The following is a 16,779-nucleotide window of genomic DNA, read 5'->3' as shown; positions in this document are numbered from 1 at the left end:
TCAGAAGTTTTTTTTCTGGTCGCCTCAGCACAGCTTTAAAGCGACACACAACAAAGCGTTCACCAATTAGAGACGATTTTAACACCAAGAAGTGCAGCAAACTTCATTAGACTTTCCATCCAGCTGCTGACTAAAAGACATTCAGAATCCATTTATAAACGCTGGTAATGAATAATGTACAATCAAAATACTTTTTTTTTTTGTTTCACACAACACTGACAACAGCTACCTGCCCTTTAACAAGTTGAATGTTTATATCAAATGAAATTTGATTAGGTAACTGGTTATCATTGCTAGTGGGGAAGCAGAATAACAGGCACTTAATAAAAGAAAAAGAAAGATCAAAATCACCAAACCCTTGAAACAATACACATTCAATCAAATTCTTCATAATTGTAACAGTAGGAAGCATTTTAGGCATTCCACCCACAACAAACAGGCTTTGTTCTCCTGTTATGAGAGGCAGCGAAGGGACACAATCAAGTGCGTGAGAAAGCCAGGGACGTAGGATTTCAGGCAATTCCCCCTCTTTCTCTTTCTATATACAACAACCCCACCCCCCACCCCACCTCCCCTTCTCTCTTTTTTTTTTCAGGGTCACCCATATTATTTGCTTCCTGTCACATTGTAGCTGGCAAAAAGAGAATTTGGTAATTGAGTGGTACAGAACATGTGCCCTCCCTGCTCGCAGATGACAGATGGATTATAAAAACTTCAAAGGCGAGCATTTGGAGCACCAAGGGAGAGATGCTAGGTATTTGAACTATCATTCTTTACCCAGGAGACAATGACTGCCTGACATGGTGCATACATCAAGGAATAGTGCAACGGCACAGACATAATCCAACACACGCATGCACTTGCAACCCCTCCTTTTACTTCTTTCCCCATCGCTCTTCCTCTTCTTCTCCCTCCCTGTGCTATATATTTAACATCCTGTTCTGAGCAACTTTGTGCCAAGCTCAGGAGCATAACAAGTGGGGGGTAACACTGAGAGGCTGGAGGAGCGAGTCGAGACACAGCAGAGGCAGGGGATGGAACTGTATCTTTGCTTCTTTTCTTTTTTTTCTCGAGACTTGTCACCTTTGTGGGATTTTTGGCTCCTTTCAGGGTTCAAACTGATGAATCTCCTTTTTATCCTAAAAAGAATACATTTTATCTTAACTGGTGGTTTTGAATTGTTTTAACACAAGCAGATTAGTAGGCCTAGAGTAAAACTGTAAGCACTACTGTAAGTGAAGGGGAGAATGGTGGGCGGCGACGCCTATAATCATCCTATAAGCATGATTTATGAAAAGGGCCATCTGCTTTGCCTTACTTAAGCACAGAGGCAACATTTAATAATATAGGGACACAAGGAAAGGAGGGAATAGTGGGAGAAAAATAAACTAAGGGGGGGGGGGGGCAAGTACTCCTCTCCACTACTTGTCCGCTTCTTCTTCTTCCTGTCTGTTCTCCTCCTCAGCATCCAGCCATTAGTTCAGATGGCAGCTAATCACTGTTGACCTTCCCTGCCACAGCATTTAACCCCAGCCCCTCCCATTGACCCTGAAGAAATTAGCAGACTCACTGTAAAGCACACACGCACACGCACACACACACACACACACACCCACACACAGTCACACACTTGCACACTTGCATACAACTAACAAATAACATTTCAGATAGAGAAAAACTCCCTGTGCCCACACTTACTCACACGACTGGTTTGCTACCTCACTTTTTACGACCACTCTGTATGATTCTTGGAGTGATTCCAAAGAAACAAATTCTAGCATATGGTTCTTATACGACTCATAAATGCACAGGATCCTACTTAATTAATTATTTTCGCTATAAAATGTCCAAAATCACACAGACAACACAATTTCTTAGATTCCAAGTTGTTCAAACACCTTGTTTTTCTCAAACTCTTGAGCAAATACTTACATATTAATGAAAATTGTCTTATAATATTAAACATCTCTTTTAAAATTCTGCAGATGCAAATAATTATACCTTTTGGTCTTTAAATATAAAATAAGTAAAAAACGCCCCATAAAATGTCTGAGGGCCGGGGATGATCTTTGATCGACTGTTTCGGATTGACGGTCCCAAGCCTAAAGAAATGTAATTTATAATGATCTAAAAAGGACAAAGGCAATAAATTGTCAAATTTAAGAGCCAAAACCAATTTTCACCTGATAAATTCCTTCATTATTGACAATCAATTTTTTTGCTTCTTAATTTTATTGTATGAACATTAATTGTAGCCTCCGTCCATGAGGACAAAAAACTATCGAAATCCTTAATTCTATTCTCATTTGATTCCAATACAACCCTTTGGACAAATTGCAAGGCAAGTCTGCACTATCAAACCATCTAAATGACATCATAACATATTTTACACATAAAGGAACAAGTCAGTCTCAAAGTTAGATCGGCGTTGATGCCATGGCTGCTGCCCTTTGGCCTTGCTGTGACCTGGAAATGGCTCAGAGCGCAAACCTTAAAGAGTGGCGGCGGCGGCACCCGGAGGAGGGGGGAGGAGGAGGGGGAGATGGGGGAAGCGGGTGGTATCATAATGAGGCCATATGGCATATGCTATTGTGCTAGAAGCTATACACACACACACACACACACACACACACACACACACACACACACACTCCTCCCCGTGTGGTCACCTTTTCAGTGTCCATCAGGATTGTCGGCCTAATCTTGGTTGGATCATCTCATCAATGCCTAGGCTGTTTATGTGTAATGGATCCCAGCTAACTCCCTAACCCCCACTGCCCCCCACCCCTTCTCCAGCTCCCACCCTCTCAACAACTTCCCCTTCCTCCTTCATAACCTCTCTCGCCGCTTCTCAAAGGAATACACCAACTTTTTTTTTGGTCTTTTTACAAATATGCTCAGCTGATATACTTTGAAATGTGCACTGAGAATAAACACACAGCGATTTAACTAAAAATAAAAGTCACTGTATATGAATAAAAATAGAGAGGAAAAATGAGAAACTTTCTCTGCAATAGTTAGTATATGTTCTGTTGTATTTAAAGTTCAAGTGAATCTTTAAAAAACTGTTACTTAATAATCTAAATGAAGCTTTTAGACCTTTTGCACCACGATATGACAATTCATTTATAGCTACTACATGCTTATCATACAGGCTTTATTAAAAATATCGATATTTTAGAAACAGATTTTTGATACGAGAAATGAAACCCTACTTTCCATACCACTCAGTTTTGGTTATGGCAGGATTCAAAATAAATTTGTGATTTATAGCCTGCTATCTAATTTTCTTTCAATTGTTCATTTGTCATTTCACCCATCCCACCCTTCCTCACTTCCCTCAGCATCCTCCTTCTCATCGCGTTGAAGCCTCGCAGCATGTGTAAGCAGCGGCACACGTGCTCTCCTCGCCCTCATTACGAGCTAACTACGCTGTTTGATTAAAAGCATGTACAGAGAGGAAGAGAGAGAGAGAGAGAAGGAAGAATGAAAAAGAGAGTGAGAGAGGGAGAAGGAAGAGGTGGGGGGAAAGAACAGGCCGAACCTCCATAATTAAGATCATTTCACAGATTACCTCCGGCAACAAAAGCGCGGCGAGCGGCCGCCCGCAGCCACAGAAATTGGATGAAAAAGGGGCGTTGAAGAGGAGACTGACCTCCGCCCGGCTCGGCACAAACATGAGCCACGGCTGGATCAAATTCCCCCCACCCTACTCAAAACACAGACACACACACACACACACACACACACGACAGGTACTGGTGCAGACTACAGAGTCCCAGCGAGAGTGAACTAAGGGAAAGCATGCTTCTGACAGGCAGACACCACGTAGGGGAATCAGCACCTGAGGGCTTACATTACAGGTCACACAGACACGTGTCTGCTAAACACACTGCCTGGAGATGTGATCCATCCGGTGGTGGAGACCCTCATTCCACTGAGCCAATTAAGTCTGAAAAGAGCTCTTGAGTCACATCATTTTTAGAGAGCATTATTGCCAAAACAGCGTTCAGTTTTCAGTTACAATCTATTTAATATTTAACAATAAGCAACTGCATCCTTTACCTTGAAATTATTGTGCTTGTTGGCATGAAGGAAGATGTATTTTTTTTAGACACATTCATAACCCTAAATGGGAGAGAGAAGGTCCAAAAATCTTCAAATGCCCAACTTAAAATTACCACTAGGAGGCTGAAGTGATTTAAAGTGTTGTTTTTATCATAAATGAAATATGATTCAAACCTGCTTTGACATCTCTACAGGACCCTGTCCCCCATTGGCTTCCACACTGACCAACCGTCAAACCAACTTCTTACGTCTGGACTTTTACTCTGTCCACTCTGGTTTTTGTTAGTAAATTCCCTTCTCCTTGCCATCACTGTTCGTCTTTTGTACACCTCGTCCTCCTCAGTCCATCGTATTTCCATCACAAAAATTATCCCTGCTCTATGGTGAGCAGAGGGGTTTGGGGCCGTTTACTGTAATCACAGGGATCAAGCAGGAGCGGCTCAGAGCCCTCAGGGGCTGATCGGCAATCAGAAAGACTACGATACGTCGAGGGAGAGGGAGAGAGAGAGAGAGAAATGAACTACAATTTGTGGAGAAAACCTCTCTGACCCCTAATCCGAAGCAGCCCAGCCATTAGATTGTCCTGTTGGTGAGTGAGTGGGATGAGGACATACAGTAAACACAGCATTGAAGGAAGTCCTGTGGCACAGTACGTTCTGATCAGGAGTGTCCTAGGCAGGGTGAAGTGTAGAGGCGGTTGGTTTCTTAGGGTTAAAAGGACGTCTCTGGATTATCATGACCTAGATCTCGGTTCTAAAGTTTTGGCCTTTTTTTCGGTTCTGATGTTTCCTCAGCAAACAAATTTCAGGGATCCAACCAGCACTGTCCTCACTGCATGGCTTGCATTGCTAAAAATGTATCAAAAGACAGAAGTAACTTACTTTATTTGCAATGTTTATGCCACTCAGCTCTGTAGGTTTGTTTAAATATCTTGTCTTAATGCTTGTGATCATTCGCTTGTCTGATTCCTTTAACGAAGGGACCCCATCCCAAGCCCCCAGCGGTTCATTGGGTGACTTACACTTTACTATAACCTAAAACCATCCTTTAAAAGTTACTTTCCAGCTTGTGACTTGGTATAAAAATCCTCTGCTACAATACGGAGTCACCATTATATAGTACACAGCACGGTTCAATCTGAGTAATAACTCTTTGTTGTGAAGTCTTCCATGTCCTCTTCCTATTCTTTCTTTACTGGGTGCAACAGAGTGGCAGAAGATTAGAAAGAGTGAATTTGTTCAAGATGACCCCCATGGTTTTTGGGACACACATCTTCAAGTGTGAACTCTCACTCCCACCCTTGGAGCCTATCAGTGTCATCAACCACAACATGGATGAAATGCCTCAAATGTTTATTCTCTCTCTCTCTCTCTCTCTCTCTCTCTCTCTCTCTCTCTCTCTCTCTCTCTCTCTCTGCTCTCTCTCTCTCTCTCTCTCGCTCTCTCTCTCTCTCTCTCTGCAGATCTGACAGTTCTGTTTACCAAAGCAGCCGACAGACAAGCCGAACAAGGGCCCGGGCCCCAGCACTTCCACTTAACTCTCTCCCCATTACTGCGATTGGTGTGAATGACACAACAAAAGAGATAAAATGCAGTTCTGAGATGAAGAAAACAACTGCAGCTCACGATCAAGAATAATAATAATAACAACAAAGACGAGGATAAAAACAAAAGAGGAAGACGAGGAGGAGGTGGAGGAGGCGGTTGGGGCTGTAGAGGGAGAAGATGATGAGGTGGGCCATTTAAAAAAAAAAAAAAACATGATTTAAGAAAACTGTCGAAAATGTGGGAGATCTGTAAAAGGTTTCTTTTCAGCATGGGTGGGAACTCATCTTAAGACTTAAAAAGAGGTATAAAAGGAAAGAGCCAGGCGCCGGGGGAATTCTCCCACGTCAGAGAGCTCTCTTTTTAAATTCAACCCTGGTAATAACGCAGATAAATAATAGATGAAAAGTATTTAGCTCCCACCTTGAACAACACATTTTAACGTAGTTCATGAAAGACTGACAGCTCTTGGCAAGCAAATACACATACACAAACATGCATTCACACATGTGTGCGGGTAAAATGTGTATTTTACTTGATTAAATAAAACACCAGGTGGGATCCACTGATTGTTTGTGTGTGTGTGCATGTGTGGATGGAAAAAGGCAAAGCAAGGAAGAGAGGGAAGATAATTTTGGATGAATTTCCACCGTCATAACTGGTTTCATCAGCAACTGATGGTTGGTTTAGGTTCAGGAGGAGTAAAGGACTGTAGCTAGTAGGAGCTTAATGTCCGCTTTGTCAAAACTAAATACATGGGGAGTTAATTAGTGATCAATGTCTTAACTTAAGGCCCTCTCCTCATCGAAACAATTTGAACACACTCTCTAAACTTGCCTGACTTTCAGCTTAATGAATTTTAATGCTGAACCACATATTAAGAAACGTAAAAATAACGAGTTTCGGGAAATTCTGTCATCAAATTAGAGCAAAAATAAACAAGATGATATTTATGTACATAAAAAAAAATACATAGAGCACAGTAGCAACCCGTACTTTGTGTCTCCTGGCAGCTACGCCTCAGTTGATCCAGTCGTGGCTGCAGCAGGCGTTTACAGAAGGCTGTGTGTTTAAACGCCTGGAATGCTCATTTGCCTTTTGGGTTTACTTATTTACTTTTGCATAAATGCAGAACAGTAATGTGCTATTAAGGGGGCTTCTCAGGGGGAAAGTTGTGAGTTTTTAAAATGCAGCCTTGCTCAGTTTCCTACTGTATATTAAGGAAGGTTGATGATTGATGCATATAGATCTCATTTCTCTTGATTAAAAAAATAAAAATAATTTAGAAAAGTAATGTCAGGCATGACAAGAGCTCACCCACCCCACCAACACACATACAAACACACACAAACACACACGCACCCCTCCCTCACTCAAAGTCATCAGATACAAAATGAGCATCCAGGCTAAAATAATCACAAAATTCCCAATAGCCAAATAAAAAACGTAAAATGACTGCCTTGATCAACTGCAGCCCAGTAATCTGTAGTGCCAGCCACAGCTGTAACACCACTCCTGTCACTTGAAATAAAAACCTAAACCTTTCAGGGCTTTCGATTGATTCTTTAATTCAGCCTGATATGACATTAAAACCCTTTGGTTGACTTCCACTGGCTGTGACAAATGTACCAGCGCTTAATAGAGGTGTGCAGACAGGCCGGCATTTCACCGACTTTTATCAAACTGAATTTATCAACGCAGGCTCCCAGGATCTGTGGCAGCAGCTTGTTCAGAAGGAAGCCTACAGATACCGTTAAGTACATCATCCCTCCTTTCTCCCTGTGCCGCTGCCTCGCTCCCTCTCTCCCTCTGCTCCCTGCATTTCTCTCTATACTCCGTCCTGTCATCACTCTGCCTACTGTATATTTATCTCTTTCCTCTCCGGATCTACCGTTCCGTGGATGTGCTACTTTGTAAGCTACTAGGTGCTGAGTATTTTTAAATTCAACCAATTAAGAAGAACAACAATATATCCCTGATGAGTCCGACTGAATAAACAGCACTCATACCATTATGTGACGCTAAAACTATCCACTGAGGGAAAATCGTTTCGAATTTTAAAGAGTCAGACCACGGCAGTTGTCATGATTGTTTGATCTTAAATAAAAGGTCAAGACCTGTGGAACCTATGTATCATGAGCAGCGTTTCTCTGTTGGGTGCAGCACTTGGTTAAAATTACTTTTTCCTTTTCTAGTGTCGCCAAATGCTTCCTCATGATGGGAACTGTTGGGTTTCTGTCTACAAGTGTCATAATGTAATAAACCGATAATGTATACTGTGATTTGGTGTTATACAAAAAACATTGAATTGAAAGGGGGGTCATTTCGTTATCTAAGGTGGAGACACTGCTATGATTGTGCAAAAAGAAGTCCTGCCTAACATCGGATTTATGTTTTCTCCCGATACAGTTCAGCAAGTGTTTCATGGAAATGGCATAAAAGTTGCAGATATCTGAAGTGTGTGCGTCTTTTGAACTTGCTTTTAAAAAGATATGTCTAGATTCAATATTTCTTTATAAAGTCTGTAGTGATTTTGGGGTGATCGAGACAAAAGTAAATCACTGCTCACTGGGTGTGGTATGAAACATCTGAAAAGTAACTTATTGTCATTTTCAGCAACAACTCAGCTATTAGAAAGAATTCTGGATGGAATGCCTGATGGTATAGATGAGAAGGGAGGGGGGAATGGATAAATACAAATTAAATGATAGGCAAAATGAGAGATAGGAGTGGGAGAGAGGATGGAGAGATGACAGGCTACGGCAGAGAGACAGAAAAAAAAAGAAAAGAGTGAAATGGTGGAATGAGGAGTGCGATAAGGAGGCTTTTGAAGGGTCCTCTCAGATGCTGGGATTGCTCAGTTCAGCGCCGTCAGAGCCTCTGAGGTACTTGAACCTTGCCTGCCTTTCCTCCACCTCTCTGTAGAGCTGCTGCCCTGCAGGCCACCTGTAAACCGCTTTGACACATGATCCACTCCCACGGATGTAGAGTGGAAAAACACACACACATCCACACACAGAGAAACCACTGCTTACAGGCAGCTAAATGCACACAATCACTTTAATGTGCTTGGTTGTTTTTTAACATTAACACTTGATTAACAACTGCCTGTTGCACTTTTCAATGAAGGGGCACTCACGGCAGAAACGAGAGAGCTACCTAATAGTCTCTCTCATAACACGTTGATTAAAAAATGTAGTCTTTTTTCTTCTATTTTTTTCAATCTCTCATTGACAGTTGTAAGCAATAGATCCTTCAGCAAGACAGGACAAATAACCTGCTATTATCCATGGCCCTCACGTTGGCGTGAAAGTGGCACTAGGAGGATTTTAACCTTCACCTCCTGAAGGCCGAGGGAAATAGGACACCTTGGAATTTAATTAAGCAATTAGACTGATGTCGCGCCACAGCCACAAACAAGGGGCACGGAAAGAGATCTGTACCTTTTAGGCAAACACACAAATACAATAAGACTATTAAAAAATCAGAAAAATTATTACTTGAAATTGAACAAGTTCCAAATGCTTATGAAAATAAACATGCATGTAAAAAGAGATTTATAACTTTAAGAAGGCGCTAAGAAATCCCCTCACATCCATACACAAAAAATGGAGAATCTAAATCTGATGGCTCCTGATTAGGCATTGTCAAAATATTTGCAAAGGAGGAATTCCACCCGGCCAGCGCGGAATCGGCTCGTCTACAAACGTGCGATCTTCCCTGAGTAACAAGTTGGTGCAATGACTGTCGACAGAAGAGGAGCTGAAAATCCCCCCGGGCTAGAGAATATCCCGCTATTGTAGTCTTAACCCGCGAGACCTGGCGGGGAATGTACAGCTTTCACAGTCACTTCTCATCCTATTTGTAGCACTGCCGCTGACGTGTGAGCGACTGGGCCAGACCAGGTCACTTTCCCCCCCTTATTATTATTTTTCTAAATCTCACTGTCTTCCTTAAACTCTCAGTACGCCTTCCACTTTTCACACATCTTTAAAACTCTTTTAAAAAACATTCCAATAAATATTTGAGGGGTCATTCAGCTATATCATGTTATTTTCCCTCTCTCGCCCCCCGCCCTCATGCCAAACCACTTTTTTCCTCTCTCTTTTTGTATTTTTTGTTCCACAAGGCAAGTTTCATTAAAGATCCAATTATGCAAATCAGGTGCTGGAGAGGCAGTTGAATATGCACTATAATGGTGTACAGTAATCGTTCGACACAATATACGGCATCCGGGGCCAGATTTACGAGTGCAACAGAACTGCAACGCCTCCGTCCTTTGGTGAAAACCTCTTGATCATAATTAAAGGTGCAGGAGTTCTCTCCCGCACCGTCATGCTCTCCCTTTTCTCCCTCTTTTCCTCCACTGCTTCCCTCTTTTCCTCTCCCTTTACCTTGTGCTACTTTGGCGTGCTCATTAGCAGAGGTCTGGGACTTTAACAGAGGTCACATCCGAGAGGTAGAGGCGGCTAAAGAGCAGACATGACATGTAGGATGCAGTCAGTGATGGTATGTGAAGTGGGTAATAGACATAACCTGCCACACACACACACACACACACACACACATAACCTTCCATCTCATGAACACTGGAGGTATTTACCACAGTCTTAGCTGAGCGTGGCTGAATGCTAAGCAGTAACAATTCTCTGCTTCAGGACCTCTGATTGATGTGTGCTTGCCTGTTTGTGTTAAGCTGTTTGCTGTCTGCGGAAATGACATGGCTGAAAACACAGCGCCATTCGACACATCAAAATGGAAAATGGTCATGACATTGCATGATGCATGCTTAGATCCAAAATGCTAACCAACTTTGAGGAAAAAAATAAAAAATAAAAAAATAAAGTCAAGCCAAACTCGATAACGCCTTAATGTGAGGGATCAGCGGGGAAGTCGGGGGAAAACAAAGGAGGAATATCACGGGTTGCGAGGATAAGGTGTTTCAGAACACATTCCTTGTTGGTGTTGTTGATGTGAGCGCCAACAGATTACACAGGCGGAGAGAGAAAAAGGGCAAGGCTATAATGCTGACTTGATGCTGGACTTTCTCAAGGCTGAGCAGTTAAACTTGCCCTGGAAAACCTGGGTTCCTGTGTGTATGCACACCGCTGCGAACTCCCACACGTACCCTCACCGCTCAGGCTTATTTAACAAAGTCTGCTTCTCAAAACCAAAAACATAGACTGTGACAGGGAAGGAAGGTTTGGTAAAAAAAAAAAGAAACAAGAGAGAAATGCTCCATGCACCCACTTCCATGCCCACCTCCTCTCCCTCTGAGACCATCTCGTCTCTTGCTCCCTTATCATCCAAACTTCCTCGTCCTCAACCCCAAACCATGACTCCTACGGCTGCCCAGACAGGCAGACGCTCCTTGTGATGGCACCCCGGCATGCGAGGACTGAGTCAAGCCTATCTGTCAGAGCCTCATCTGCCCCACACGCTTTATTCTTAGATCAAACTGACGTCCGTGATTACCCCCACAACCAATCCGCCCCTCTATTTCTCCAACCCTCCATCCCCCAACAACCTTCGCCAATGTTTATCAAGCCCTCATCGTAAAAGAACATATCAGGGAAAATATCCTGTATACGCTTATATCCCTAAGCACAGACTGAGACATCTTCATAGCGCAACACGGCAATGCAAGCACACAACAGGAGAATTGTACATAAACTCTCATTTAAGGATTGATTCAATAAAGCAGCTCGTTCACACAGCTAGATTATAATTGATAACCTATTCCTTTTCACTGCATATTTCCCATTGCTTTTAACATCAATAACTGAGTCAGATATACAGCACTTTGTATATATTATTTTACCTAGAGTTTACTTATTTTCCTATCATTTATTCAAATTATTTGAGGTTGTTTTATTTCTTTCCTTTTTTTTGCCATGTTCTCTTTACTAGATCTAGAGAGAGAGACACACAGGAAACAAGGGCAGAGGGAGGAGGGGTATGACATGTAACAAGGGTCCCTCGGCCGGAAATTGAGCCGAGCGTTGCGGTTCGTAATATGTGTCTTAACCACCAGACCACCAGACACCCCTCATTCAAATTTGATGCAATTGAATAAAAACGGTGTTAAAGTAATATTTGTATAAAGCATCAATTTAGCACAACACTTGATGCAAAAGATGGAGAAATACATTCATCGGTATTGCAATACAGATACAAAAAAGGCTCATTATTGTGTCCTAAAAAGGCATAATAATGACAAAAGGTCTGGACACTAACTTCATGAAAGTCTGAAATCCTTTGTGCCCCCTTCAACTTATCACCACAGAGGAATAAATCAAATCTTCTTTATGAAATTCAAACAAATGGTTTGAGATTTCTGTGAAAAGTGTGTAATCTCTGTGAAGTTTTGCGGTAAGGGCAGCCTCTTCTAGACTTTGCATCACACATTTTATCCAATGCTTTATATGTGTGTGTGCGCTTGTCATATCAGCACGGCTCGCTAGTATCTTCCCCTCTCCGGCTTGAACCCTGGAGATCAAGGTCATGGAGCTACAAGGATCAAGCCAGACTAACGCCTGTGTGTTACAGCCCCCTCAGCACGTTCTCTGCCTCCGACAGGACACACACATACACACACACAAACACACACACACACACACACACACACACACACACACACACACACACACTCATATACACTAACATACTGGAATACATGTATACCCAGCCGTCGTGCCCGGCTGCAGATCAGAACCAGAATGGGAATGAACACAAATGGGTGGGGGGTGGGTTGTGTGTGTGTGTGTGTGTGTGTGTGTGTGTGTGTGTGTGTGTGTGTGTGTGTCTGTTTGGGGGTTGCTGCTTTCACAATGACTGCACATATCAATTAATGGCTAGCTGATGAGCAGACCCAGCCTGATCTGGCCTGCCCACCACCGCCCTGATCCCAGCGGACTGGGAGCCCTGGCCTCACAGCCTGTACAGCTGGAGCCCTCTCCCCTATAATTACATGAGATGGGGATCAACTAACCACAGTCAGGCTGCCTGTTTGACTGTGGACTGCATGTATCACAGGGTACAGGATAACTTCTTTGTGTCTGAATTATGTGTTGTCCAATTGATTACACACATGTATTTTCTGAACTGCGAGATTATGTAATTTGTGCAACCACTTCACCGCCGGTTTGTGTGTTTCCGCGATGTACTGGGATGTCGGCTCATGTGCTGCCTTCTTTATGCGCATTTGTTAAACAAGTGTGAGATTTCTTTTACACTGCTTTCTGGTCCTTTCTTCAAAAAGAAAAAAATCTGATTGTGTACATGTCAACATGCAAATAATTCACTGTGTGTCGGGCTGACAACGCGGCGGCTTCAGTCGAGTGGGTCTCCTCCACGGTGAACTGAGTCGCTGACTGACTGACTGACAGCCTGGTAAAAAAGAGGACTGTTTAGAGGCCATCCCTTTAGATGCCCTGGTCTCTCTCTCTCTCTCTATCCGTCTCCCTCCCTCCTGTCTCTCTCATCCCTCCTTTTGCCTTCATTTCAAGCAGAGAGATCTGTGTGTATCACCGCGCTCAGTCATGCCCTGTGGCCCCCCTTTGCAACGCTGACACGGGCACAGGTGGGAAAGCAACTCATACAAGATCAACGGCGTCCGCTACACACTGGCTCCCGAGAACAGTTTTTGAGCTCCACTGCTCAGAAAGTTAAAGCAGAAGAAATTGTCAAAATACGTATGTATTTGTATGTTATCTCATACTGACTACAAAATTAAACACCCATCCATAATACGTGAATTTATCTATTTATCTTGCCATGAAGTATTAAGGATAAATAATACATGTATTTTATAAAAACTGATATTTTAATGACAGTAAAAATAATAATTACTTGAATAATTAATGAAAAATAAGTTTATCATACCAAACACATCCTGACTATAGAGATTATTTCCAAAAATAAGAAACAGGCCTCATGAATATTAAAATAACTTACAAACAAAAACAGCCAAGGCCTTAACACAAGCCGGTCTGCAAAGATAGGCCTTTTCTTAAACACACTGTCTCTTCCCAAGTCTTTTCACCCGAAAAGAATGACAACATTTCAACTTGTATCAGAGCAGAGAGGTGCAGTAAAGGGCAAGCAGGTCTGTGAAGCAGCCTGTACTGTCAGAGGAGCAGGGACAGTTCTCCATTTGCTATTTCATCTCCAATGAGGGAGTGAAAGGTGCTGACAAAAAGGGTCTACGCCCAGACACTATTTCAGACATAATATCCGCCCTGTGCATACCATTAAACAATGACAGCATCTCCACTCATACAGTACATCTATTTATCCCTTTTCCTTTTCCTTCCGCAATGAATCTGAGGAAGATTTTTTTTTTTTGCTTTTTTTGTGGGCTCAAGAAAACTTCAGGGAAGGTTAGAGAAACAGTAGGAAACAATGTGATAGACATTGTTGAGTATTTTAAGAATGATGACATGTGTCTTCACAGCCATTGTGCAGCGCGAGTGGCTGCTGGAAGTGACTGGATAAGCAGTGTCAGATCACTCAGGGGTCAACTCAGTTCCAAGGGAAAGGTCCTCCTCACCCAAGACGAAGGTTAGACAGAGGCTTTAAATGGGATTACAAGCCTCATCCCCGGTGAAACATAGCTGTTACAGATAATTTAGAACAGCCCCATCATGTAAGCAACAATACTGATGCAGAGATTTCTTAACATGTCAGCTGGATCTTTAAAAAAACTTACATAAAAGAAGATGAAACTCCTGAAAGACGGAGTGTAATGACATGTCATACACTCGACCTCTTCCATCGCCTGTAAAAATATTATTCACTAATGGGCTCTGTCATTTTATATTTCCATAATAACCGCTGCCTGTCACTCTCCTTTACTTTAACTTTCTACCACCTTCTCTCAATAAAAAATTATAATTATTGTTACATTGCCCTGTACCGAATTTGACACCAAATGTCAAACTCGGCTGCTGATATGTGCGTTATTGTTTTCCACATATGACATTAACGCCCCTCGTCCAAATGCCATCGTAGCGTCTGCTCGGCGCACGAAGCGGGGACCTCTTCTCATTCATGAGAGGTCGATCATTGCACAAAATGGCAGGTCTCAACTGGCTCTTCTTCCATCTCACAAGTTTTGACACATGGTGGCAAACGCACCGGTTAACTTTAATCCATCCCCAACAGACACGCACACACACACGCACGCACACACACGTATATCCTCGCCACCCTCCTCCTCCTGCACTCTCACAGCACAAGTGTCGGCAGAAAAGTTTTCCGTGGACACTCTTTAACGGGAACACACGGCTGGACTTTTCTAAAAAAGAAAAAAAGTCTTCGGATTGTATCTGTGTGATCTGCACGAGCAATATTGCAAAAGCCCGTGCAGCCGTATACGGCACCTTTTTACGCACAGAGTAAAACGTGCAAACAAAAACAAAACTGGTAATAAATAATTTTCAGTTAGAATTAAAATTTATAGATATAATGCTAATAGTTTATTACGCGTTTGGCTGCAAGGTGTCGAGCCGGGCAGCCCGTGTCTTGGTCCCAGCTGGTATTTTGTCACCGTTTTTTACGATCGTCACTCGCTACGGATAATTGCTCTGTTATTTTCTAATCATGGCTGGGGAGACATCAGGAGCCCCCGCTGCGATGCTCCCGCACAAACAACCACAATCCTCCCCAGAAGAAAAACTGACTTCCCACTGAGTAATACACTCCCAAGTCCCCAGTAAAAGCCCCCCACTCATGTAGCTACTGTAAGCCACCGCACTTCTTACCTTTTAAATTTGGCGAAGCGCCGGCTAACTCCTGCGCGTAAACGGTGCGTTGCGAGAGATAGTGTTCATTGAATAATGAGGCATGTCCATGCGATTTCACCCGATCGGGCTCTTTCTCGGGATGACGTGGGTGCTGAAAAGTGGCTTCGGACCTGTTAAATACTGTCCACTCCTCGATCCTGTCCCTACAACTGCTCCCCGCCGCGCAGCCCGAGTTTGAACAGAAAAAAGACGCCGCTTCACGGACTTGTCTCCTCTTCTCGCCCTCCTGCCCCTCTCTCAGTCGCTGTCTACTAAAAGTAAACGTTTGCATTGATGCCGATCCCCAGGCATCAGCATATCCCCTTCAGCTTGAACCCCCCCTATCTGGTAGGTGAAATGCATTGTACCGTTAACAGGGAACTCCATTGTAGAGAGCGGAGCTGACTGGCTGCGCACAGCCCGGGTCTTGCGGTATTCGCCGTTGACGGGGACAGAAAAAAAAGCAGCGGAGCCCAGCGGTGAACAGAACCTGCTTTAGAGAAATAATCCCCTGGATGTTACATTTCCCCCACTACCTCCATGAGAGAGTAGCCGGGAAAAGCCATCCCACGATCCCCTTACTTTGTTTCTGACCTTGAACCTGACCATAAACACTGTTTTATTTAAAAAATGTACCCCCCGCACACACACTGCACACAAGCGTTCACACGGAGCCAGCCTCGCCGCTCAGCCACCGCGCGTTCAAGAATTGGCTTGGATGAACAAGCTCTGCGGAAAGACAGCCAGGACACACATTTACTCCAAAAAGTAGAAAGCGTTACCTTCCACTGAGGTGAACTGTTGCGGGTCTTTATCCTCTTCTCGTCGCTTTAAAGGGGAAACTCCAGGATAAATGAGTGATGCCTCCCGCGCGTCCTGAGCGTCAGCCACCGCTTAAGAGAAGTAATGAGTGATAAAAATGACGCTCATCTATCTGCACTGTAACCTTGTGGCGTATTTAATGTAAATAAGCCCCGTTGTGTTGCCAATCCCCGCGCACACAAACGCAAAGCCTCTCCTCGGGAACTCGCTTTTGCCCCTTTTTTTGCTCCTCTCACTCAGTGTTTTGACGGTTTATTCTTTCTGTCTGGGAGCGTAATAGGGAATGAACATAATTATTTGAAAATATGGTACATCAGTAATGCGGCTCGTCCACTTTGTGAATGAACGCGTTTCTCCGCGGCTCTCTGAAGATTTTGAAAAGCACCAACTCTGCAAAAGGAGCAAATACTTTTTCTTTTCTTTTTTTTACCCCTTCCCGATATTTCCAACAGGAGCTCTAAACTTGAAGTTGGCACAACTTTTTTTGCGATGAGTTAAAAAAAGAAACATACGACGGGGAGACGTCCCGCAAAGGCCGAAGTCTTTGTTGCAACTAAAAT

The 16,779-nt window shown here is 43.2% G+C and overlaps 1 protein-coding gene across 1 annotated transcript in view; it reads right to left on the bottom strand.

The window, feature by feature from the left end:
* Positions 1-16,482, bottom strand: part of znf536 (zinc finger protein 536) — a 190,848-nt gene extending 174,366 nt beyond the window's left edge. The window contains exon 1 of the mRNA XM_053426121.1: positions 16,180-16,482. The gene's annotated coding sequence lies outside the window, so the exon portion shown is untranslated. The remainder of the gene's footprint in view (positions 1-16,179) is intronic.
* Between the last annotated feature and the right edge of the window lie 297 nt (positions 16,483-16,779).

Source organism: Pleuronectes platessa, chromosome 1 (genome assembly GCF_947347685.1).
Source record: "Pleuronectes platessa chromosome 1, fPlePla1.1, whole genome shotgun sequence".
Classification (NCBI taxonomy): domain Eukaryota; kingdom Metazoa; phylum Chordata; class Actinopteri; order Pleuronectiformes; family Pleuronectidae; genus Pleuronectes; species Pleuronectes platessa.
Note: the sequence above shows the minus strand (reverse complement) of the source record. Positions and strands in the feature narration are given on the sequence as shown.